The following is a 26530-nucleotide window of genomic DNA, read 5'->3' as shown; positions in this document are numbered from 1 at the left end:
CGGGAGCGGACAAGCCCGGTTGCCAAAGGGGTGCCATAGTAGTAGCAAGCGTAATGTCTCGAAAGGACCCAGCCTGAGGGCAAAGACACAGGACCCAACGCCAATGAATGGGCTGATCGCATCAGCTCACATCTGGTAATGGGTTACCTGTAGGGTCAGGGGAAGGAACCGGACGTACCGGAAGGGCAGAACCCGAGTTCAGAACCTATCACTTGTATGATGACTCCCCCGTTGTCATTTGCAGGTTGGGTAGGCAATCTGAAGTGCTAATGCCCTCTCCCTAGGTACAAAACCGAAAGATGGGCATTCTGTCTAGAAGCAGGCATGCTTCTCCACCAACTCATGGGCGGTAATGGGACGGGCATCTCCAATATGGCCGAACTCCTAGCGAAGGGACATGCCAATGGCAGGAAGACCTCCCCAGTACGGGGCAGGAGCATTTCGCCCAGGGAGCGAGGAATGTTGCGAGGAAGAAGTCTCATGACCAACCTACTCACCCGAAAGATGGATATGAGTCCCTATCTAATGGCACCCTGATGGCAGAGAAGCGCGGGGTGGGGGGGGGGGGCAGAACTTGACCCTCACTAATTATCTCTCTCTTTGTGTTCTGTTACAGGTGCTGGTGCAGATGCGGGAGAGGGGGAGCAACGGTTGCGGACAAGGCTGGTGCCGGTTGGCAGGATAGGGACGGAAACGGGACTCGATATGATTAAACATAATGCTGCCCACTGGAACAATGCGGATGCACTAGTGACACTAATTCGCAGCATGATTGGCCTTCATGTCTACTGGGTGACGTGAGTATACTACCTTCCAAAGTTAGCCGGTTTTGTCGTCAAGTGCGCTGGTCTTTCGACCGAATTACCAGCGTGCAGGTAGTATGGGTGACGGGCATCCTTAACAATCCGGAAAGGTGAGACCCCTTGTATCGTACCAGGCGACGATACATGCTCAATGGCGTCTCGCCATGTCGCTAGCCAAATGCCTCGTCATCTAATTAGTGACGCGCATGAATGGATGAACGAGATTCCCACTGTCCCTACCTGCTATCTAGCGAAACCACAGCCAAGGGAACGGGCTTGGCAGAATCAGCGGGGAAAGAAGACCCTGTTGAGATTTACCCCAAAATGTTCGTGAAGCTGAAGAAAGCTGGAGGTATGATATTGTCATTCCATGTCGTATTTTCTTGTTTTAATACCCATAATTTTGCAGAAAACATTTGCTCAATAACCTTTCTGTTATTGTTACACAGGTGGAGTGTTACATATGGGCTGCACCCATGGTGTTGTATACCATAACAGGGAAATAAAAATATTAACACAACTTTTCAACATTAGGACAAAATCTCACATCTCTATTCTGTCGAGAAGAGAGACTCCACTGTCATCGCAAAAATCTCTCACTACACCTCATTGGAACTACGTGACCTGAAAAGCGTTTGCCCACCTGATCTCTTGAAAGACACCGGTATTTTGATGCCATGGCTAACTGATAATGTGAGTACCAATTATTTTGACAAATATTTGTTTAATATTCTTGATAATATTTTTAGTGAACTTCTTATCTAAAATGTAATGTTTAACTTTTAAGACATGTACAGTAGATATTGAAACTCACATCATAATTTTCCTCAAATTTATTTTCGTATTGCGCTTTAAAGGCAGTAAATTGTAGGGTTGCCCAAATTGCAGCAGAGACCCAGAATGTAAGTAATCACTTGAGAACATAAACTTTTTTTCACACTACTATTCAGAAACGTAATTAAGTATTCCTATTGTGCGATTTATTCAACATACAGGTTATGTGACAGATGTAGCGCACTTCCTTTATACAATATACATGTAATTTTGTTCTCTCTTTAGTGTATAGCCTTGACGACTGACACATTCATTTTGTGGCATAGAGACTGGCTTGCTTCAAAAACAGTTTCAGATTCTCATTTGAAAATTCTTGAGGTACTGTACAATTTGCAAAATAAATATATATTAAGCTCTCCTGCATGTTTATACATGTAATGGCACAGTATGTGTTTCCTATTTCTTTCATTACAGTATGATGCACAGAAAATTCTGTTTCCAAGAATTGTTGGTGGCCAGACACCAGAGAGAGGACGCCACTTCATTCTTTGGGTTAGTTCAAATCGAGGAGTGTTAATCACATGATGTAGAAATTTGATAATAAAGAGACTGTACAGTGAAGTTAAAATTTTGTAAATAAGTAAATTTATCATCCGTAAGCATTGTAAATTTGACCCTTTTTTTATTTCTTCTACAGGTCTTTGACAAGACAGCCAAAAAAATTAGAATTTATGACAACACACAGCACCACATTAACATTTCAGCAACAAACATGGACATTCTGAAGTACGATCCATAATCTATTTAATAATTGTGTACATTTAAAAATATTTAATGACTTGGTCGCCTACTTTACTTTAATTCTATTTCCTAGAGATGCGTTTAGAAATCTAGACTCCCTGGAAGTGTGTGCAAGTCCAGAGAAAATGATGGAAGCAACTGTGGTGTTTTTGTTTGCACAGTGAGTAGATGGAGATTTATTTCCGCAAATGTGTACATGAATTAACGTTTATATAATAAATACAAAGAGTCTTCAATCAAAATGTGTTTACTAGTTCACTACATTATACAAAGCGCTTTATATTTTCATAGACTGCAGAGATGGATGCAAAAGGTCTCAACATGTCATCTGAGTTGCTCCACACTGAACAGTTGATTCACCTAAGAGTTTACCATGCTTCATGTTTGGTTGAAAATATACAAATTGAGGTAAAGCAGAGTTTAAATTTCTAAATTAAATCATGCTTCTTTTTCTATAAAATGGATGCATGTATGGTCTGTTTAGTGTCCTTTAGTAAATAATAAAATACATTTTATAATTACTATTTTGCTTAAAATTATAAGCTAGTTTACACCTCTTCTGTTCTTTGGACTTCACACCAAATATGACAACTTCTGAGGCTGAAAACAGATGTTTGGCCCAGGAGATTGGTGTTTGCGTTTTTCAAAAAATCCGGAATAAGTAAGTCACCATACTGCGTTTACCATGTTAAACTATATAGATTGAATAGTTATGTAAATGTGCATATTGTTTCTTCTGCAGAACCATGCATCCAGATGTGAAGACACTGCAATGGATTCAGTGTGACATTTGCAATGAGTGGCTGCACTATGACTGTGCTGGCATAAATCAAGCAACGGTCACAAAGGACATGGCATTCAGCTGTGGATGTGACATTGAAAAGGCATATCCTTATGAGAAGTATGCAGTTGACATTTCTAAACAAAGTTCACTCACTGCATTAAAATCAATTTATTTATTATTTTTCTAACCATCCCATTTCTTTTTACAGAACTCTATCCACGTTGAAGCAGGGATTGGTGGTAAACGTAGTGACAGAACAGGACATAATGGTAAACAACATAAATACTTCTTCACACCAATAACTGAATAAATGTGACTTGCCTTTTTTGTAAGGTGAAGCTTTGTGACAATTAAAAAATAATGTATGGTTGTTTCACTTGTTTCAAAGAGATACTATATGAACCCCTATACAGTTATTTCCCTACTGTTTGAAATGAATTAACCATTTCTTCACATTGTAGGAACTACACAGTGGCTTGACAAGTGGCATAATAAGATCAAACAGGATGTTTTTGCATAAACATCCAACATTTGCCCCTAAGCTGAAGACAAAACTTAATGAACGGATTTCTTTTTTTGATGAACAACAGGTAAAACAATTGTATAATAAACAACCAATCAAGTAACCTTTGGAGGAAAAACAACAAATATAAACAATTATTTACTAACATTTGGAAATAATGTACACTTCAGAAATAACAAATATACTGTAACAATGTTGAATGCAATGCCTTTTGCCAACCGACAGAGGGGATCATTGATAGAACTCAACAAGTCACAAAGATAGACATGAAAGAGTTAATCAATACATCCTACATTTTGGAAGTATTAACTCCTAAGGTAAATTTTATAATTTTGTTCTCCTATGACTCACTTCATGGGTCATTCGTAAATCAAATTAAATGCATTTTAAATGGACATCCTCTCTTTCCTTTCTTGGTCTTTCAAAGGTAACCCTATTAATCCTAAAAAAAAGACAGAAAAGGTTCTGCAAACAAAGGGACATTTGGCGTAAATGTAGCATAAAGGCATTTTTTGTACCCTTTTTCCTGATTTTAGTATTTGCTTTATAGCATTGTCAATTCTATGTGTTTTATAAACCCTTACATTATTAAACTCTTATCATTTTTACAGAATATCCAAAGATTTTGATCCAGACTGGTTTTGAGGACAAAGGAATGCCTCATGTTGCTGTGCCACACACATTGTACTAGGACTTTTTCTCTGTCCCCCTTCCTTGTTACCTTTGTCATGTTTGTTAATTATTAGTTACTTATTTAATAGAGTAAGCCGTTTGAGTTTGCTCCAGTGTCAAAATGTAAGGGTTAATTTAATAACTGTTTTTTAACTTTAAAATTATCGAATAAAATACATGTCACAGAAAATTTTAGTAGCCTCCCATTAATGGTAAAGCAGTGTATTTTATATATACGTACCTTTCAATCATATTTTTGCTAGAGTTTTTTTCTTTGCCAAATGCACTTGAGCCCTGTAAGCAATAAATGAAAACAAATAATGATCACAAATGCTTTTTCAATTCTTCTGAGTGACACAAATGTTTAAAGAAATCGTTTATAAAGCTTTAGAAATGTTTCACCAAATGAGTACTTAATGTTTTTAAACAATATTTCATGAAACGATGTGATTTTTAAATATTGAATTTGCTCACCATGACTGTGGCATTCTGTAAAAAGCAGTTTGTATAATATATAACTAGCCACGAGCGCCCTCCAATACGGGTTTAGCAAATAAAAAATAAGATCAGATGATAAATGTGTAAAAAAGATCTGTATTGCACTGAATGTGTGCTCTTGTGTACCATTAGGAGTGTCTGATAAGTGTAAACAGTGAGAGATCTTATGGCTAGGAAGACGAAAAGCGCTTGGTTAATGGTGAATATTGACCTATTGTGCGTTCCGTTCTGGCTCTCGCTGCCTTCCTTTCTACATATTGTGTAAGTTCGAGTGGCAGTCGCATATATCTGTGACTGGTCGAGTGGCAGGTGCTATATAATTCAGTGGCAGGTGCACATATCCGTGGCCGGTCGAGTGGCAGGCGCACATATCCGTGGCCGGTCGAGTGGCAGCTCCCCCTGCCACGCAAAGATTTTACCCCCTCTCTCCGGTTCTTTTCCGGGAACCAGTTCTTTCGGACAGTTCTTTTTAATGAACCAGTTCAAAAAAACGATTCACCAGTTCTTTTACGTCATCACGTAATGACATCAATTCTATCATCCCGGCAGATAAAAATACTATACATATTAACAATTGACTCTATAACAATTGACAAAACAAACTATATATTTAACATATGAGCAGAAACTGTCTAACTAAAGCTTATTTGATGTCTAGTTTATAGTAAAAACATTATAATCTATTTCGTCTGTAACAGTAGGCTATGCATCTGTGCGTTCGTTCATTATTTCACACACCCAGACAACCGATTCAGTCTTTTTGGCTTTACAGATACTATTCTTGTCATAGTGTCTGGTTGTGTTCCCTTGTTTGTCACTAGAGGTCCTCGTTATCACGGTGTCCTTCACTATTGACTTCATTTCCCAGCATTCTGTCTGTCACTGTCACTCATCAGTTGATTGCACTCAGCTGTTCCCCGTAATCATTGTTCCCAGCTGTTCTGTGTTAGTCTTGTTAGATCTGTGTATATATTCCCTGTCTGTGTTAGTACGTGTACGGAGTCGTTGTTAGATATCACCATTCCTTGGTCGGGTTTCTAGTTGGTTTCTGTTTTTTATTTCATGGATTTTGACTACGATTTGGATTACCCTTGTATGTCATACCAGTGAATAATGGATCAGAAAGCAAGCGCGAGTTAACCAGTTTATTGAAATGAACAATGACGGGCGTGGAGGATGGCGCAGGGACTTCGCTGGTGACAACAGGAAGAGATGAGATGATGACGACGGAATCCACACAAAGACAACAATAATCCAACACCAATGATAATCCACGGAAACACGAACACCAGACGAGCGGGAAGACAGGACTGGAAGACTGACACAGGAGACCTGACAAAGAGGACAAAAACCCTTTGAGTATTTATAAGGTGAGGAAATGGGCTGCAACTGGTGATAATAATGATCAGCTGGAGTGGATCAGGTAATGACACAACACTCTCACCCCCACTAAACATGTGCATTCACACCACAACATAAAAACAAGATAAGAAGGAGCCAGAAAATGAGTATATTCATCCATGACGTTATATTAATAAACTGCTGCAATTGGATCTTCTGTCCCGTCTCGTGTGTGTCATGACAATTCTAAATCGCGATTAGAACAAAAAAGCATTTAAAACCTTTAAAAAAAAACGCCATTCAATATAGATCTATAGAATATATGTCCAAGTCTAAAAAGTACCATAGTCGGAGAATCACCCATATATAATATGATTCAAGTAGTTATTCTAGTGATATATGATATGTTGGCCTAATGCTAGATCCGGTTTGCTAGTACATTTCTATGTGAAAAAGGAGGCAGGAACAGGCAAACATTCAACAAGTTTAATAATAAATAAACAAATACAAAATGAAAGTATAAGCCAGCAGCCCCTCATAGACAACACAAAACAGAACATAAAATCACAATGTAAAACCAGGCCTGTTCCTCTCTCCACTGTCGCCGTTCCTCCTTTATGCCATCCTTTTAATATTTCACTAATTTACAGAAAGTATCTATGTTGTTTCACTTTTAAGATATAGTCTTTTAAAATCAAGATGTCAAAATCGAATGTTTTAGGAAAAAACCTTTGCCGCCTAAAGGCCATTGCACACCGAGTCCGAAATTCGCATCCGAAATTTTCGCACGTTAAAAAAAAAATTTGACCTCACGTTATGTCAGTCACGCTTGCACACCGCCTCCGAAACTTTCGTCCGTCATAAAATTGATCGGATCGGGTTCGATTTTCTGCGTTTTTCGCATCCAGAGCCAGCATTTTGAGAGGTCTTTTGACAATTCAGGGCCGGGGGGAGCTCGTCCTCAAATCATTGCACATATGCGCCGTGCTTTCAGTTTCGGTTTTCAATTCGATCAAGTGTTTATGTTCTCTTCTCTATATTGGATTATGAAATTAATAAACCTCCCCTTTCAATCAGATTGAAATTTAGGATCGAATAAGGTGTGATTGAGCAGCCTATTCGATAACTAATGTATTATTTGGGCACAATATACACAATAACAGCCTAGCTGTTCTGTCTGCCCAGCGCTTCCAACGGGCCGCGCGCGGGTGTGTGTTTGTCCGTGTGTGTCCATACCTGGTCCATTTCAGACTGACACACTGCCAGTCTCCGTTCAGAATCGATTGGTTCACGGAAATTGGTGGTCTTGTTTTTAATATGTGGCTCCAGAATCGCTAGCAAAGCATCGAACTGTCCCACTGACATTCTGAGGTAAATTTTGAATCGCTCAGGATAAATTCGCAACTCCTTCAAGGAACTCTCCTTCCTCTCGGCGCAATTTCAGGATTGGATGGACGTAATATTTTCTCTTCCTTCCCTTTTCAATAAGAGAGGGCAAAAATCATCCTCACTGCTTGACGAATCCATTTGGTATTTTTGCGTTTTTTCCCGCAAAGGTTTAAGAAATACGCAACGGACTCGGTGTGCAAAGTTTCTATGCGTGACGAATTTTTAAGCTAACGAACACGAAAATACGCATACGAATATTTCGTGCTCAGTGTGCAATGGCCTTAAAGGGTTAATTTGTTCTGTTTTTTATTTAGGCTACTTCTATTTATATATTTCAGACTACTTTAAAAGTTTAATATATTTTTTTAAAGCAGTTCTTTAAATGTCATTCACCATTGTTTTAAGGCTCTAAACAGTATTGAATAAAAAAAAAAGAAAAGAATACCTAAACCTACTAATTAATTACACACACAAGGATGCACAGCAGCATACAAATCAATCAAATATAAAAAATAAAAGAATTACAATAATAATATTTTACATTAAGTACATAAAAAGATAGTGGAATCCTGCTTGTTTCAGACAGTAGATGGTCTGCTTGCCCACTTTATCCTCACACATGAGTAAATCTGTTTGCGCTCCGGAGACGTATTCAATCTTTCCACTATCAAATTCGGTCAAACTTACACAACTTTAAAACTTACATTTAAAGGGAATGGGACATGAGACTCTGAAACTGCACTTACCACTACTTATCATTCTGTTTATGTAATTAATTTTACTATGTTAAATCTGCACTTTCTTTTATATTTTTCAAATATCTGCAACAAAACAAAAACAACTTCCGCACCATACATGCACACCACTGACTGTTGGTAACATCAATTAACAAGCTTACTAACCAATCTAGATTAATTTCTATAAACTATATGAATCTTAAAATAAATTTTAAAATAATATAAATCTCCCAATTCATTTGCTTGTCCAAATTTTTTTTCTCCTTTATTTAATTATGTACTTCAATTATGACATAATTTTCTTCATTACAGATCACCAAACTGGAAGCAACTGTCCAGACAATGGACATTTCGAACACCACAGTCACAATCAATGACAGTGATAGTGAATTGAAGACCTGCTGGCTGGCAGACACAACTGGAACAATTGACTTTATGCCTAGCTGCACTACTTCCTGAACTTCAGCCAGCTCCTTGTTTCCTGTCTGCCATTATTGGCCAAATTGATTAATTCAGGTGTGTCTGGTTATTGTTGCCATGACTACTTAGGTCAAGCACACCTGAATTAATCAATTTGTCCAATAATGGCAGACAGGAAACAAGGAGCTGGCTGAAGTTCAGGAAGTAGTGCAGCTGGGCATAAAGCCCATTGCACTGTCCTTAAGGGACTCACAAATTGAACTTGTGGAAGCAGGCAAGTCATACTGCTTTACAAATTTGACGACCAGAAAATTCTGTGAAAACACCACACTCACCACTACACGTACATCTACTTTCACACCAATACACACAAAAAATATCAGTACCTACAACTCATGACATACAAACACCTCCGCCCACACTACACACACTTTACACAGAGATCACAGGTGCAGCTATAACAATCAAAAAGCAATGTCCAAAATGTCATACCCCCCAACATACCTTGTCCTCAAAAGACAACTTCCACAGGTGCAGTACCTGCAAGATATTACGTAAAGGTACCAGTTACATTACTAGATGTAGTGGATTTGTAACTATTCAACAAAACACTCAAGAAACATCTCTATCAATCACACATTCCCTACTCACACACTTTGTAAACCAAGAAAAAGATGTCAGCACCATGGACAACCAAGACATTGAAGAATATTTCATGACATACGGTCCACTCACACTCACTGACAATAATCAATTAGTAGATATTCAAACACAAATGCAAAACACAGAAGAATTCAATTACAGTGATGAGGAACTATAATGATAGATGTCCCTGAAGATCACCCACAAACATCTGACAATCAGTCACACATTCCAGCCACTGAACAGACAATTACCCGGTCAACACTAAAGTCTACACACGAGAACATCGAAAAGAAAAAAAAACACAAAGCAGTCTAACAGCTTGTACACACACTACATTACATACTTATAAACAATTTTGATTTACACATTACATTTACATTTCAACAAACAAAACTTGTTCAAAAAAACCTCAAACTATTTTTTATCTATTTTTTTTTCATTTGTAAATACAAAAATGTTACTACACATTACAGACAACAGAAATGTTTATAAAGCTGTTTTTTTACACATTTGTTTAATGAATTCATCAATGTTCAGATGGATTATGTTCAATAAATAAAGACACATGTAAGCAAAAGAGCAGATTTATCCTTTTGTTTAAAGATAACGGCCGAGGGATGTGAGAGGAAGACGCGAGCACACCGGTCTCGCATCTCTCACGGATGAGCGGAAGGGTAAAAGGGAAGCGACGGAGTGGATGATCAAGAGAGGAACAGGCCTGCTTTTGTTTGTATTTTACATTTTCTTGTGGTAAACCAGCAGGCGTCCACGAGGGCCGGTAGTTATGTTTTATTTGGCTAGCCAGCAGTTCCATGAGGTAGCTAGCCTGGATGCCAGCCCGAACTCCGCCCACAATATTTTTTGGTCGGGAAGTTCGGTCTGGACTCGATCCATTGAGGAGAAATTATGATCTGGCAATAAATGAACGGGCCAATCAAATTGCCAGGGCGGGCTTTATACGATGATGGACAGATGATCTGCATGGACGTAATCATCATGTTATCAAAGAGCGCTTGTCGAAGATGACTGCAGCTGGAGAATTGAGATGTATAGATTCCCGCTGTCGCGTCTGTTGTAAAATAAATCGACAGCGCATTCATTTTAATAGACAAACAGAGAACTGCAATGTCGATCGGAAAGATATTTTTGGCGTCCTTCCTACATGAAACGGGGAAAAGTGTAACTTATCAGCTGGCTCTGACGGTCGCTAAGAAGATGGGACGTAATGAAAAGCCTGTGGTCGTTGTGGTTTCTCCTTTGGTGGCACTCATGGAGAAGCAAGTAAAAGAAGTAACACTTGTTATTTAACTTCTAAAATAAATAAAGTAGGCTACGTTCTGTATTTGAAAACTGCGCTATGCAAAGGAGTTGACTTATGCGTTGCTTTGATTGGTTGTAGGTCTACCGACTATCCAATTGAGTGCAGAGGGATTTTTTTTTGTCCTGGTTTGGTTACGACACGCCTCATAATCAAAGCCCAATGGAGGATTTTCAGACTCATATTCTCTCTTGAATATGAGTATGACGAAGTCAGGCTATGAGGTAGCTGCAGTCATTTCAAGAAAGCCTTTGTGAACAAATGTATGGCCAGAGCAGGCTCCAAGGAATAGGCCACTGATATAGCCTGTCCTATGTGGACCGCTATCTCTCTCTCTACCCCTTCTTTTATTTTTCTTATTCATTTTCATGGTAGTAGTAGGCAACGGTACCGCCAGACCGGTAATGACCATGGCAAATTCACATACGGTAGTCTACTGCCGGCAACGGCACTGATCGGGTCAGAATGAACACCATCAACAACAAAAACTCCTATTGGCTGCTCCCATTCACCTCTGGTTGGTAAATTTGTCTTGGTGTTTGTAAAAGTGTGTTCTTAGTAATTTGTTTTTTCGTGACTTGTAATTGTGTTATGGTAATGTCATTTGTTTTATGATATGGAAAAAATGTTTTCTAAAATTTCAAATTTCAAGCTCTGTAAAAGTGTTTCAGATTTTGTAATGTTAGTTTGCACCTCCAGGCCACCATACTTTTCATGTGTGTGAGCCAAACATTATTGTTCCATGTGCTAATTAGTGCTTTATTTTTACAATCTGGAAGTGTTGGACTGTAGTGATGTCCCCACACTCTAGCACCTACATCTGAGGACTGAGCTGAGTTGGTACAAGTGTGCCTTACTATAGTAAACATTCTAAACAAACCCTGTTATCTTTTCAAGTTGGTTTGCACCTCCAGGCCACCATACTTTTCTTGTGTGAGCCTAACATTGTTGTTCCAGGTATCCCAAGTTCCAATTGCTGGTCAGTGTTTGTCTTGAAGTGTTGTACTGGTGTTACACAAATACAGTTTTCAACTTTTCAATATTGAGTATTATTTTTACAATTATCTCTAATTAATAAAGATAATTCATCTTTAAATTGCATTCTCAATTTGTTCTTGTATTTCTCAAATATACCTCAGATATCATTCTCATATATAGCTTCAGTAAGACATTAAAGAGAAATAATCAAGAGAAGGAAGAGACGTTGGACACACAATAATAAGATCTCTTTTAAGGCTCATTATTCTCAGATTTGTCTCATAAAAGACTCAGATTCATTTCATGTTATTCTCTTTAATTCTCCTTCAAATAACCAAGACGTAATTGAGATCAGGGATATGAGATCTCCGCTGTTTATCCCACTTCTCAAATATTGCTCAAATGGTTTTCTCAAATTAACCTCCTTTGTCTTACTGGTGTCTTGTCTCTTTCAAGCTTATGTCTTGCTCCTAAGGGACCCTTAGGAGAAGTAACTCAGAAACAAATGATCACAGAATGATATAAATATGAGAAGCTCAAATTGGTCTCAAGAGATGAGATTGAACAACAGATGAGCAACACATTTTTCCTATGGGATAGGCTCAAGAATGAACAAAAAGGCATGGCACGGCACAAACACACTTAAATAGGGCAAGACACAGGTGTGATACATCAGGCATAATGAGAAGTAGTGTTCAGCAGGAGTCAGACGAGAAGCGCCACCTGCTGACCAGGAGGAAAACATTGGTTCAGTTAAGGGATCCTTACACCTTGGCTTTATCTAAAATCATTTACCTTTTTTATTTTTGTTATCTTGTTTTTCATGAATGTATTTTACAACATTACAAAGAGCAATGTGTATAATCCACGAATCTAGTTTATAAAGGCATTTTTGTCATAGTTTATGATCATTTATTTTTTGGATTTGTTGTTTATCTTTTTAATGAAGTTGTCTGTATTAAGTAGATTGTGTTTAACACACACAAGAGTGACTTATTAGTTCAACACACAGAGTTATAGAAATTCTACTTGATTTATTAAAAGAACTGTGCTGGTATGGGATCGGTATCGCTCAGTTCTCAGAATTTTTGGTATCGGATTGATTCTGAAAAAGACGGTATCGGTGCATCCCTAGCACAAATACTCCCAAATATATTTTTAGGACGCACAGATTAACCCTCTGAGGACCAAAAACGCGTCCCCGTCATGCTGCCCTCAAATGTTAATCTACTACAATATTACATTTCATTTTGTCCAAGGAGCTGTTTTTTTAAATGCTCCTAAGAAAAGTCAAGTATCGTTCCATCATTGCTCAAAGTTAAAAATATCATACTTTATGATGTTAGTTTTAATAAAAATATAATTAAAAAAATTTAATCAAAGAAATTTCTCTGCCATTTCTTTCTTTTTGCTGTATTTGAAACGTACCGAACCGTACTGTGACACAAGTGTATCGTATTAAACCGAACCGTGAATTCTGTGAACCGTTACACCCCTAATATATATATATATATATATATATGTTGTCCTTTCAATTTTTTCTTGTCTGACTCACCTGAATGAAAGGCTTGTTATTATGCGTGTCTTTGTCTCTCAGGAGAGAATCACCTAATTATTCATGATATGGGCTGTTTGGCATTGGCATATTGCCCATTGGCATATTGCCTTGGCAAACAAAAAATGTTTTTCACAATATAACCCAATTCACAGTTTTATGTGAACATTTAGGAGGATGATTTTCAGATCATTGTGAAGAAAAAACCCTAGGCAACAACATCCATTAGTCAAAAGTCTTGTGGATGCATATTTCGTATGTGTTTTGTGGCCTTATTTCAGAAACTTTCATTTTTAGTTTTTACAATAATTAATATTCTCTCAAAAATACAAACATGTACAAACATGTTGCAAATATATTATAGTTGCCCTGTTTGTGCTAAATATAGTGTAATTTCACCTGTGCACATTAATATGTTTATAAGCAGCTGAAAAAAAGACATGTCAAGGCATGTCAGAACATCTCAAGGAGCCCAAATACACCTTGGTCACCAGGGGGTTAAATTTTAGGAGCATATATGCAACCAAAATGGTCTCAATTTTGAGTCTTGTGTAATATTTTCTCATCAGTGGGTGAATGAGACGGGAGATAATCTTGACAGCGTTGCATTCAATCCTCTGCCAACGCTGTCTCTCTCTCTCATGTCATTGGTTAGTCTCTGCTCTACCTGTGCGTGTTCATGTATTTGAGAAGGCATGGCTTTGCAGATTTATCATGCTGGGATGGTGGATTAGGATTGCTATTGCCGGCCTTTCCAAAATTGCCTACCCTACCTTTACATAGTTTAAATTGTTTAACAGTTTCTTCTTGATTACTTCATTTAGGTCGGGGTGTGTTTGCCACAACATCTTGAAAGGTTCCTTTATTGGTCAATATAAAGGAACATTATTAGACAAATGGAAGTTAAAAACAACAACAAATGATTATACATACCACCTCAAACACAGAGGGCTGGACTACTATGTAAATCCCTGTGTATCTTTTGAAATGTGTTTCTCAACCCTGAAACCAAATACCACACACAGTTTTGGGGAAGATTAAAGTGATTACTAATTATGTATTCCTCTCTAGAGCATAACTTTAGTGAACATTTGCATCTAAACTTTTTTTTTTCTTATATAGCATGGATGCCTCCTTTGATGATGATTCACTCGGGTAAATGACCGTCAAAAGCCAAATGCCAAAATGAGGAAAAATTGAGCTGGAAGGAAAGCCTCATCTTTGTTTATTTGCTCTGAAAGACATCAATAATGGTGAAGAGATAACATATGATTATGGAGGATATGACTTGCCATGGTGTTCTCGCTGTGGGCAGAAAAACGTGCAAGGTAGAATATTTTCAAATGTTATTAAAACAATTATACTATCATCATCCAGTTGCTTCAGATTTTTTCTGTCTTCCATCTTGTCCATGAGCCTGTCGCTCCAGCCTTGACAGGAAGTGAAGTCACATCTGAGGTCGATCCAAATCCGATATTGTGCATATACTATTCTGTTTTATTGTTTAGCCCCACAAAAGGCACAAAAGAAATTAATATTTAAGTCGTTAAATTCAAGTTCACGTAAACTTTTCTGTTCGCTGTGGCTGTCAGTCATTCTCCATTCAGTGTTCAAAGAGCGCGTCGAGTTCGGTTATGACAGTCAACACGATGACACTCTCAACAAGATTATTATTATTATTATTATACTTGATCTGTAGATTAAGGTTTTGCATAATACAACTTTTTCATGCTGAACTGTACTGCTGTACCTTAATCATGTTACTTTCTACCAGGTGTCTCTTAGATCACAAAACTACAGTAGTCACCGCACTACCCAGACAGCAAACTGACATTGAATCAACGTGGAAACGACGTCTCTCATGACATTGAAACAACGTTGATTTGCTCATCGAATTAACGTTGAACCAACGTCAGACTTGCGTCATTCTTCAAAGCTAAATAAAATCGAAAATTGGTTTGCTTTCATATTGTTGAAACAACGCGTTGATTTTCCGTTAGTTTTGAAAGAATGACGCGTCTGACGTTGGTTCAACGTTAATTCGATGAGCAAAACAATGTCAGATCAACGTTGTTTCGATGTCATATTTCCACGTTGATTCAATGTCAGTCTGCTATCTGGGTATAATTGTTCTTCATGTGCAAAGTAACTAATATTTAAAACTATTAAAAGAAAATGCTGAATAAACTATTGCATAGATAGTTAATGTATAATACACTGTCCATCAATATGTTTTCCCTTTGTTCTTTGAACTTTTCAATGCGGATTCGACACGCTGTGACTCATGTTGCTTCAAGCACATCATCCTGCGCTCGAGATGGAGCCTTTCACCTCATAATATTTTTGCACAATGAAATATTATTCATAGCATTTCTTGTACTGTCCTATCATATGTTACTGCCTCATTAAACAGCTGCGCTATAAATATTAAAAAAATCTTACTTTTATATCCTAAACGTTTTTTTTTTATCTTTTTGATTTTTTTATCTTATTTATCATGAATGTATTTTACTTCAATACAAAGATCAATGTGTAACGGTTTACCTGCTTTAGTACACTTATAGTCTGTTATTTGTTCCCCACTAAATATATATATATATATATATATATATATATATATATATTTTACTAAATGTTCAGATTTTATAAAATTATTGTGCACTCGTGATTTTTCTAGAGTAGATTTTACTGCAGAATTATCCTCTAATCTAGTTTATAATAGCAGTTTTGCTATAGAGTATGATCATATATTTTTGTAGTTGTTAAAGTTGTCTATATTACATAGATTGTGTGTTGAACTGATAATCACTCTTCTGTGTGTTAAACACAGGGTGATAAAATACTTATTACTTCATACTTCTACTTAATAAAATAAAGAATTGCACTGGTATCAGACCGGTATCAGTCGATACTCAGAAATTTTTATATCAGATCGGATCGGTTCCCGAAAAAAAATTGTAGCAGTGTATCCCTATCCTTTATCACGCTTAAAGGGCGACCTGTGGGCGATGGGATTGCAGGGGGCAGCTCGTCAGACTCTGCTACCAAGACAAGTGGCTTAGTAAAATGTTGGTGAACCATATTAATCAGACCTGCAAACTTTTCGGCGATAATTGCCGTTTTGGGTCATTTAAGTGAATCACATAGAACCGGAGAGTAATTTATTTGGGGGGTTGGGGTTTTCATTTCTTGTCCTCAAAACAGAGCACTAATCTGTTTATTTTTAAGTGTTTATGGTATTATTTTATACGGAATTATTTATAATTCTGATGAGAATACAGTTCCTCATCAACACAGAACGTTTAGGGAACGTTAGAGAACGTTAGTTTATGGTTCTCTAAAGGTAAGTTTGAACCAAACCAAAAACTAACGTTTAGGGAACGTTCCCTCAGGGTTATAAAGTTCCCTAAATGTTAAGGGAACCAACCAACTAAAACGTTCTCCTGTGGTTGCACTATACCTCTACACAGCATTCCCGTTTGGTTGTTCCGAGTGCGGTTTTGAAATGTTTATAAACCAGCTCCATCAAATCCATTTAAACATTTTAAACCACCACTGTTTGTGAGTTTTACGTAGGATTAAACAAATAATAATAGTTATAAATATTTTTTATAAAAGGTAATAAAAATATTTTTAATAATATTTTTCTGCTATCACTGTTAGAATAACTTACATTCATTCATTTACTGTTGGCATTCCTGTACCATCGAGCAAATAAGGATGTGTAATGTCACACACTGTAGCATTATACATTATACATTTGCAACAGTACATTTAAAAAACAAACTCCATGTATAATATCCAAGGAAAGAAGCAAAGAGATAAAAAAAAAAAACAGGGAATGTGAAGATGACGTCACGCCCACTGCATGAAAAGTGGGATTTTCGTCCCCGTAAACTGTCGGAAATCTCCCTAATTTTCGGCAGTTAACGACAATTTACAGACTGTGAACGTCGCGTTCCACTGTGCCACATATTGACGGAAACGAACCATGACGTATGCATGGAGCGCTCGCGGAGGTGTGAATGGCCCTAATTAGTATGAATAGCAGCACTGCGCGCGCCTTGCCAGAGAATGGCTTGAATTTCCTCACTCAGTATTGGTTGAAATTCACTACATTTAAACAAGATAATCACTCGTGATTGGTTGGCAGATCTGTTATTATTGGTCAGCTTACATAAAATTATAATAATTATTATTTATTTATATATATTCATATGATATGCTATTATGTTGTATATTCATGTCATTGTTATCCTATGGACTAAACTATTATTACCATCAAGGACATGAATTTATTGAGGAAAGGAACATATGCCAGATACTGTTTATTCAAAGAAATAGCTTTATTAGAACAAACACACAATGTACAAAGCATAGGAGAACATCTTCAAAGCACAGAAAACATGTCCTCCACCCTCTGGAAACATGGGATAACATACATACAGCACTACAGTTATACAAATAAATCAATAATATATTGTATCTTTATTCAAAAATAAATTGCCCTGAATGGCATCAGAATTGGGCACCAGAGATATCAAACACAATGTACAGTGGAGGCAGAATTGTGAACAAATAATAAGGATGTAATTTATAGGGATAGTTCAGTTTTTGAAATTAATTTTTGATATGTTTTAGCTTACCTCAAGGGCATCCAAGATGTAGGTGTCTTTGTTTCCACAATATTTTTAAATTTTGATATTTTTAGGTCAAACCGTTCTTGTCTGTCAGTCATATAATGGAGGTCTATGGTCACCACCTCAAAGAGCATGCACAGAGAAGTCCAACTTAAACATGATTTAATGACTAATAAATTAAGTACACATTGATGGCCTAAGACACGAAACGAGCGATTTGTGAGAGAAAACAAACAGTTTATATATATATATATATATATATATATATACACACACTGTTCATTTTCTCACACAAACCGCTCGTTTCGTATCTTAAGCCATCAATGTGTACTTACAGTTACGAGTCATTAAATCATGTTTAATCTGGATTTCTCTGTGCATGCTCTTTTAAGAGATCCCCATAGATTTCCATTATATGACTGACAGACAAGAATGGTTTGACGTAAAAATATAAAAATTGAAACTACTGTGGAAACAAAGACACCTACATCTTGGATGCCCTTGAGGTAAGCTAAAACATATCAAAAATTAATTTTAAAGTGAACTATCCCTTTAAAACTCTTAATTCAAGTCCTGTAGGCTCATCGGGGCGTAGTGAACCCTCCACCTCCAAGTCTTTGCGACACGTGCTTGAGGTGCTCACACACGTTCACCTTGATGTACATACACCTCAGTGGCTATGGAACCAAATTTCATGATCCCTTCTGCAAAGTTGAAAAAGACCAATGATTTAGATGTATGCAAAGACAATCTGCCCCAAGTCCCCACATTTGTAAGCAAAAATATGTTTCCTTTGCATCCACTACCTGGTTTCCTTCAGGCGATGGCGGATGTCGACCAGTAGTTTCAGGACATTTTTCTGGAACACTGAAATAAACAAACACATTTGGTGAGGTTTGCAATGCTCTAATTAGAATAGCAAAGTTTGCTAGCTCACAAGAGAGAAGGTGTCTATTAAAAGTGTCTTCTCCACTGCCAATAGATCAATACTTACCAGTCTCAGTCACTGCATCTCCCAGTCTCAGTCACTGCATCTACACCACAAAAAATGTTATACAAGTTATTATCAAATGATGAAACTGAACATATTTATAAGATGATAAATAATAAATCTGCAATATTGTAACAATTAGAGATACATCTATAAAACTTGGTGAACTGCAAAGTACTTTGATTAAAATTGCGGCCTTAATTGTAAAAAAATTCTAAATTACTTGATTTCTTGTTCAAAGCAATGTGTACACTGTGTAACAGGCATCCAGGGTCATATGACCACCACCTGAATAGCAAAATAATCCTAAATGAGCTTAATGTGAACGCAGCCGACAACTCACCGTGCCTGTCATGTGCTGAGATCACTGCGCTGTACTCTTTTATCATGTCTGGACCTGGGCGGGGGACTGGGGGCATCACTACGGGATCGGTCTTCATGGATTTATTAGTTCCATATGGTTATACCTGAAATTAAAATAATTTTGTAATTATAATACGTTTCCTGTTGTGTTAGTATATGTGCACTGGAAGCCTCAGCACACAAACAAATTCCTTATGTGTGCAAGCACACTAGATAATAAAGCTCTTTCTGATTCAGATTCAAAGTAATAGCAGTGATTTGAAGACTGTGTGCCTCGCACGTGCCGTGACCCATCATGTCTGGACCTGAAGGTGTGCCTCGAACAATCTCTGTGCAGGACCTGATGGTGAATCGAACACTGGACCTAGTAACATTTAAACTTGGCCAAACATTTATGAACATAACATGCCATGTTCCAGTTCTCTTTGGCGTTTTCACCACTGTCTTACTCTCAAAGTCATCCGTAAACACAGACGTTAATACCAAATTAGTTTAGTTTTACTGTTTATTTGACTGGGGCCTGATCAAAAGAAAAGAGGATGAGATCACAACACGTAACGTTACCTTGTTTAGGTGTTTTTTCTTCTATCAGGGAAGGGCACCTCACTCCTTACAGCACCTGAGAGACAAAACAAATGCGTTAACAAACATCACAAACAGATGGAGTTAAAGATTTCACTCCATCACACAACAGCGTTGCAGTTTTACAAACGAGGATAGCCTACACTAGAGCATACAAGCACATTACGAACTTTGAGTTTGTATGATCCTGGCACATATAATTTTTCCATAATTTCTGACGATATTCAGAGTAAACGCATCGGGAAAAGCCCGTTGAACACCCAATACGAGTTAGTTTGATTACTAGCAAAGAATGGTAGCTACCTAGCAGCCAGATAACAACGTGCAAAATACAATTTAGTGTCAAGAATTAAGAGCAGCAAGCTAACGCAAAACAAAAAAACTGTGCCGTTAAGGTTAACGCCCTTGAACATTCGCGGCAGTAATCACAGCAGGTTTGTGAAGTTTAAGACAATAACGCTAAACTACCAAACACTATAAGTAGACATGGACATAGAATTCACTAGATTGGACAAACTTACCTTCAATTTAGAGGAGATGGGTTCACCAGTGATCATGACAGCGATGCGGGCTGAATATCTGTGCCGTTATTTTCTGCTTCCTTTATTGGGGTTTTGCATCTGTGCCGTTATTTTCTGCTTGAAAAACCAACCATGTGAAAAACACGCTGAATCGCGCCGCTCGCGCCACATGGCTCGCATGTTGCCTCGGCCTATCAGAGTGGCTGGCGTTACAGGTGAGTAACCCCAGAGTGCACTCTGGACGATGGGGTGGGGCGACACTTTTGGGTGGAGCGACACGTGTCGCCCTGCCCCTATTTTCCTGTTCCCGCCTTTGCCATTTTCCTCCGACCCCCCAGGGGGCAGTTTGCGATAAAAGGCAACAGCGGCAGCATTAACGAACGAACGACACTCCAAGTTGATTGTAATTCCAAATGGTGAGTAAAACTGGTTGTGTGGATTTATATAAACATATTTAAAAATGTACCATGATGTTCGTGAATCAAATGTGGAATAGTTTCATTCTGAAAGAATGTCATGAATAAAGACACAGGTAATTGAATCTTGAAGAACTTGCTCTGTTATACAATAGCAATATGTTTAGTTTTTTTAAAGCTATGTTTATTTATGTTCATTATGTTTACTTTAGATCGAGAGCAATAAATTACTGAATTGTTAAAGTTTGAATGAATTAATAATTTCTAATTTTTTTATGAATAATTGTTGATTGTGTAGTGGGTCTGAGCGTACAGCACGAGCAAGCACCTGCAGCTCGGTAGCAGAGAGGTTTGGAGCTGAATCCTGCATTAGAGAGAGCCCTGCATTGAAAGTGGAGATGTTTTGTGATACAGCAAAAAGACAAGATCCCACATCGACAACTTCCGCTTCTTCAAACAGAGGTTTGACTTCTTGACAAAAATAGAGTATCACATATTTGTTTGGCATAATCCTCTCCATGTAAGGCAAGGCAAGGCAAGGCAAGTTTATTTATATAGCACATTTCATACACAATGGCAATTCAAAGTGCTTTACATAGAAGAAATTAAAATAATCAAAAGAAATCAGAATAATTAAAACAGTTTAGAATAAAAAAATAAGAAATAATGAAAAATAAAAATTATGATAAAAATAAAATACAATAAATTAAAACAATTTAGAATAAAATGAAGTGCAGTAACAGTCGGACGAACAGTGGCACAGTGCTCATTCAGTAAATGCACAGCTAAACAGATGTGTTTTGAGTCTTGATTTGAATGTGACTACTGTAGGAGCACACCTGATCTCTTCTGGAAGCTGGTTCCAGCTGCGGCTGGCATAATAGCTAAAAGCAGACTCTCCATGCTTAGAGTGAACCCTTGGTATTTCTAGCTGATGTGATCCTAATGATCTGAGTGATCTGTTGGGTTTATATTCAGTGAGCATATCTGCAATATATTGAGGTCCTAACCCATTAAATGATTTATATACCAGTAATAATACTTTAAAATCAATCCTAAATGTAACTGGGAGCCAGTGTAAAGACCTGAGGACTGGTGTGATATGTTCATATTTTCTGGTCCTGCTCAGAATCCTGGCAGCAGCGTTTTGTATGAGCTGCAACTGTCTTATGGTCTTTTTTGGAAGGCCAGTGAGGAGGCCATTACAGTAATCCACCCTGCTGGTGATGAAAGCATGCACAAGTTTCTCTAAGTCTTGACTGGAAACAAAGCATCTAATTCTTGAAATATTTTTCAGATGATAGTATGCTGATTTAGTTATTGCTTTGACATGACTATTGAAACTAAGGTCTGACTCTAGTGACACACCAAGATTCCTGACTTGATTTTTAGTTGTTAGACCCCTAGCGTCAAGGTATGCATTCACCTTGAGAACTTCATCTTTGTTTCCAAATGCAATAACTTCAGTTTTGTCTTTGTTTAACTGCAGAAAGTTTTGACACATCCAACCGTTTACTTCATCAATGCATTGGCACAGGGAGTTAATGGGGCTGTAATCGTTAGGCGATAGGGCTAAGTAGAGCTGTGTGTCGTCTGCATAGCTGTGGTAAGCGATTTGGTTCTTTTTCATTATTTGGCTCATTGGGAGCATATACAGGTTGAATAGGAGTGGCGCAAGAATCGAGCCCTGAGGGACTTGGATGTCCACTCAGACTTATGTTCTCCCATACTCACAAAATAACCTCTCCCTTCTAAGTATGAGCTGAACCATTTTAGGACTATCCCAGAAAGCCCCACCCAGTTTTCCAGCCTGTCAAGAAGTATGTTGTGATCAACAGTGTCAAATGCAGCACTGAGGTCGAGTAGTACCAACACGGATAATTTGCCTGTATCAGTATTTAAGCGAATGTCGTTTATTATCTTTATGAGAGCTGTCTCCGTGCTGTGATGCGATCGGAAACCAGATTGAAAATTGTCAAAATATCCATTTGAGCTTAAGAATTTGTTCAGCTGATTGAAGACAACCTTTTCAATGATCTTGCCTATGAAAGGAAGATTTGAGATCGGTCTATAATTGCTCAAGATGGTCTTATCCAGATTGCTCTTTTTCAGGAGGGGCTTGACAACTGCAGTTTTCAGGGAGTTCGGAAAATTCCCAGAGCGAAGTGAGGCATTTACAACTTCTAGGAGATCTGCTTCTAAACAGTTTAACACACTTTTGAAAAAAGATGTGGGAAGTGTGTCAAGGGCGCAGGTGGATGTTTTAAGGTGCTGTACGGTTTCTACCAAAATTGTGTCATCAATTTCTTCGAAATCAGACATAGTAACTACTTTCTCAGGTTGTGGTCTGATCTGCCTGACCCCAGAGCAACTCAAGGATGTGCTGATCACCTTTCTGATGTTATTGATTTTCTCAGAGAAGAAAGAAGCAAACTCACTGCACTTGCTGTCTGAGAGCATTTCTATCGGAATCTGGCTCGGGGGGTTTGTCAGTCTCTCTACAGTAGCAAAAAGAGTGCGTGTGTTGTTTATATTGCTGTTTATAATATTTGAGAAGAAAGTCTGTCTGGCTTTGCCTAGTTCCCCATTGAAAGCGTGGATGCTGTCTTTGTAGATGTTGTAATGGACTACAAGTTTTGTCTTCCGCCACATGCGTTCTGCTTTTCTGCATTGTCTTTTCATATTTTGCACAGCTGTTGAGTTTCTCCAAGGTGCTTTTTGTCTGCCACTATTCTTCCTGACTTTCACAGGAGCAATATCATCAATTACACTCTTAACTTTTGAGTTAAAAGAATCAAGGAGAAAATCAACAGAGTCAGCAGATATGCTTGGTTTTAAAGCTATAGCCTTCATAAATAGCACACCAGTGTTTTCATTTAAGCATCTCTTCTTGACAGACACAGCTCTAGCTTCAACGGCAGGAGAGATTAATATATCAAAGAAAATACAGAAATGATCAGACAGTGCTACATCCTTAATAACGATCGATGAGATGTTTAAACCCGTACTGATAAGTAAATCTAGAGTGTGTCCACGATTGTGTGTGGGACCGTGTACATGCTGTGTCAGATCAAAAGTTTTTAAAACAGTTTTGATTTCTTTTGCCATATTGTTTTCTGCGTTATCTATGTGAATGTTAAAATCTCCAGCAATGGCAAAACAGTCAAACTCAGAGGCAATTGTTGATAGCAATTCAGTAAAATCCTCAGCAAAGGCTGGAGAGTATTTTGGAGGCCTGTAAACAATGATAAGTAAAATACGTGGAGCACCTTTTAACACAATACCCAGATATTCGAAAGAGGGGTAATTCCCAAATGATATTTGCTTACATTGATAAACATCTTTAAAAAGAACAGCTAAGCCGCCACCTCTCTTACCCGCTCTGCAGACACTCATATAAGTAAAGTTAGGAGGGGATGTTTCGTTTAGGACCGTTGCACTACAGCTGTCTTCTAGCCAAGTTTCAGTTAGAAACATAAAGTCCAGGTTGTGTGTGGTTATTAAGTCATTGACTAGAAGTGATTTATTTTTAATGGAGCGGATGTTTAAAAGTGCTAACTTTATAGTCTTACTTTTTGTCCCCACAGCAGTCTTAGTTTGGCGTGTAATGGGCACCAGATTAGATGGGTTTGCTGTACGGCTGTTGAAGGCCTTAGATTTTCTATCATGTAAATGAACAGCAATAGAGAAAGATTCAGGCACACTGGGTTCCCGCTTGTTCTGTAAACATTTGATAAAGTTATTGTTTTCATAGCAAGGAACCGAGATATTTCACTTAGAGCTAGTATCAGTTGTTTTTGGTTCACCTCGAGCCGATGGGGGAGGCTGTGGGCCCTGGCGCTGTGGCAGAGGCCGAAGAGCTCTCCGAGGGGAGGGAGGGGGAGGGCGAGCTGGGCCCGAAAGCTTTGGGGGTTTTGGGGCCTGCCGTTTTTTGGTTGGAATCTGGGGGCTTGCAGCAAAAGAGTGTGATAGTTTGGTTCCAGCAGACACCAGTTGTTCCATTTTCTCTGAGAAGCACAGAAGTGGAGATGCTGGAGAGAGTGATAACGTGTCAGGTGAGATGGGCTGTTGCTCTGGTGTTATTGGAGGGTGTAAAATGCTGTCCTGGTTTCCCTCGTTGTTTTCCAGAAAGTCGTCCTTGGGAGCTGAATCTGGGAGCAGTTCTGATATGTCACAGTCTGTCTGTGGTGAGCTCTGTGGGCAGAGCTCTGCTGAGATTGTATCCGTGAGCAGAGGTTGTTGTTGTGGCTGAGTGGTGTTATCATTGTCCTTGTGTGATGTGTCAGCAATATGTCCATTCAGGTGCTGAAATGAAGTCCTGTGGTCTTTCATACTATGTCCAGGTGTGTGAGTGCCATTCAGGTTGAATGGATTGGCACACACAGCAGAAGGATGATGGAGGGAGAAGTAGATATTGTCCTTTAGTACTCTTGAACCAAGTTTGTTTGGGTGATGGCCATCCCGTTGAAACAGTTGCCTCTGACTCCAGAAAAGATTGAAGTTGTCAATAAAGTTCACTCCTTTTATATTGCAGGTTTTTTGCAGCCATGTGTTGAGCCCAAGCAACCGTGAAAACCTGTTTGTTCCTCTTGCTGGGAGTGGTCCACTGATGAATGTTTCAACTTTCAGTCTTTGAAGTGTTTCAAAAAGTTCATTGAAATCCTTCTTAAGGAGTTCCGACTGCTCTTTATGAATATCGTTCTTCCCCACATGAATGATGAGTCGATTTGCAGTTTTATGTTTCACCAGAATGTTCTGAAGTTCCCTGTTTACATCAGAAGTTGTTCCTTGTGGAAGACAGCATGTAGTTGTATCCCTGATACTAATGTTTCTGATTATGGAGTCGCCCACTATCAGAGTCCTGGGCCCCGCTGTGCTCTGAGCTGAGTGCCGCTGTCTGCTCGACCTTGAGCGCCGGTTAGCATCAGCGTTAGCTACAGGCTGACTCAGTCTGTGTTCGATCACATTCGTCAAATTCAGGGATTCCTCATTCATTAATACTTCGAATCTGTTCTCAAGATGAATAGGCGGTGGTAGGAGACCAGTGGTTGCAATCCTGGTCAGAGTCATATCTGGGGTAGATGATGCTACTGCTAAAATATGTGGTGCTCGTGACAATCTGATGTCTCGAGTGCCTTTGGGTCTCGCTCCCTGTTTGTGCCATCGATTTGTAAGTCGATCGGCTTGTTTCTCTACAGTCAGTATAGCTTGTCGAGGAGCACTAGATTCATGGGACTCACCGGCTGTGCGCTGAGGGCGTCCACGACGGAGCTCTGTTGTGCCTTCCGTCTGATTTGTCGGTCCCGAATTTAACTTTGTTTCAAGAACTGCAATCCTTTGTAAAAGTCTGTGGCAGTTAGAGCAGCAAGTAGATTCCCGAAGAGGCATTTTCTTATCCTTATGAATGTAGGGAGTTGTGTTTTCTCTTCCCCGGAATGTAAGCAGTGAGAGGCTGGTTGAATAAAAGTGTGAAGTACTTTTTAAGTAATCCCAGCGTCTGAGCACTGTGCTGATTTGCTGAAGTTAAAATTAGGTGAAAAGGAGATAAAATATATAAAAAATATTAAAGCGATAGAGCAAAGCGCGGAGCAGTAAGCAGGAGCGTCCGAACAGTAGCTGAGCAGGAAGTCAGGAAGAGTAATCTGTTCTATCTGGTAATATCTTTATTGCTTTATAAGGATCTCTTCCAAACACGGAGACCAAAAACCAAATGGATACCCAGCCAACACAGTCATGTGGGGCCCACATTGGTTTGACCTGGGCTATCTAACTGGGACCC

The 26530-nt window shown here is 38.5% G+C and overlaps 1 long non-coding RNA gene across 5 annotated transcripts; it reads right to left on the bottom strand.

Moving 5' to 3' along the window:
• Positions 1-18294: 18294 nt before the first annotated feature.
• On the bottom strand, positions 18295-20544 carry LOC148997700 (uncharacterized). Of its 5 annotated transcripts, none has more exons than XR_016146380.1 (6): positions 20336-20544; positions 19797-19851; positions 19213-19572; positions 18873-18912; positions 18685-18745; positions 18295-18582 (listed from the first exon to the last, which is right to left on the bottom strand). It is a non-coding gene; the product is annotated as an uncharacterized LOC148997700 (long non-coding RNA). The 5 variants fall into 5 exon arrangements; XR_016146379.1 differs by having other exon boundaries at positions 19797-19841; XR_016146382.1 differs by having other exon boundaries at positions 18297-18582; positions 19213-19336; positions 19797-19841.
• Positions 20545-26530: the final 5986 nt, after the last annotated feature.

Source organism: Pimephales promelas, chromosome 2 (genome assembly GCF_988280905.1).
Source record: "Pimephales promelas chromosome 2, fPimPro1.hap1.1, whole genome shotgun sequence".
Lineage (NCBI taxonomy): Eukaryota > Metazoa > Chordata > Actinopteri > Cypriniformes > Leuciscidae > Pimephales > Pimephales promelas.
This window is presented reverse-complemented; position numbering and strand designations above follow the sequence as displayed.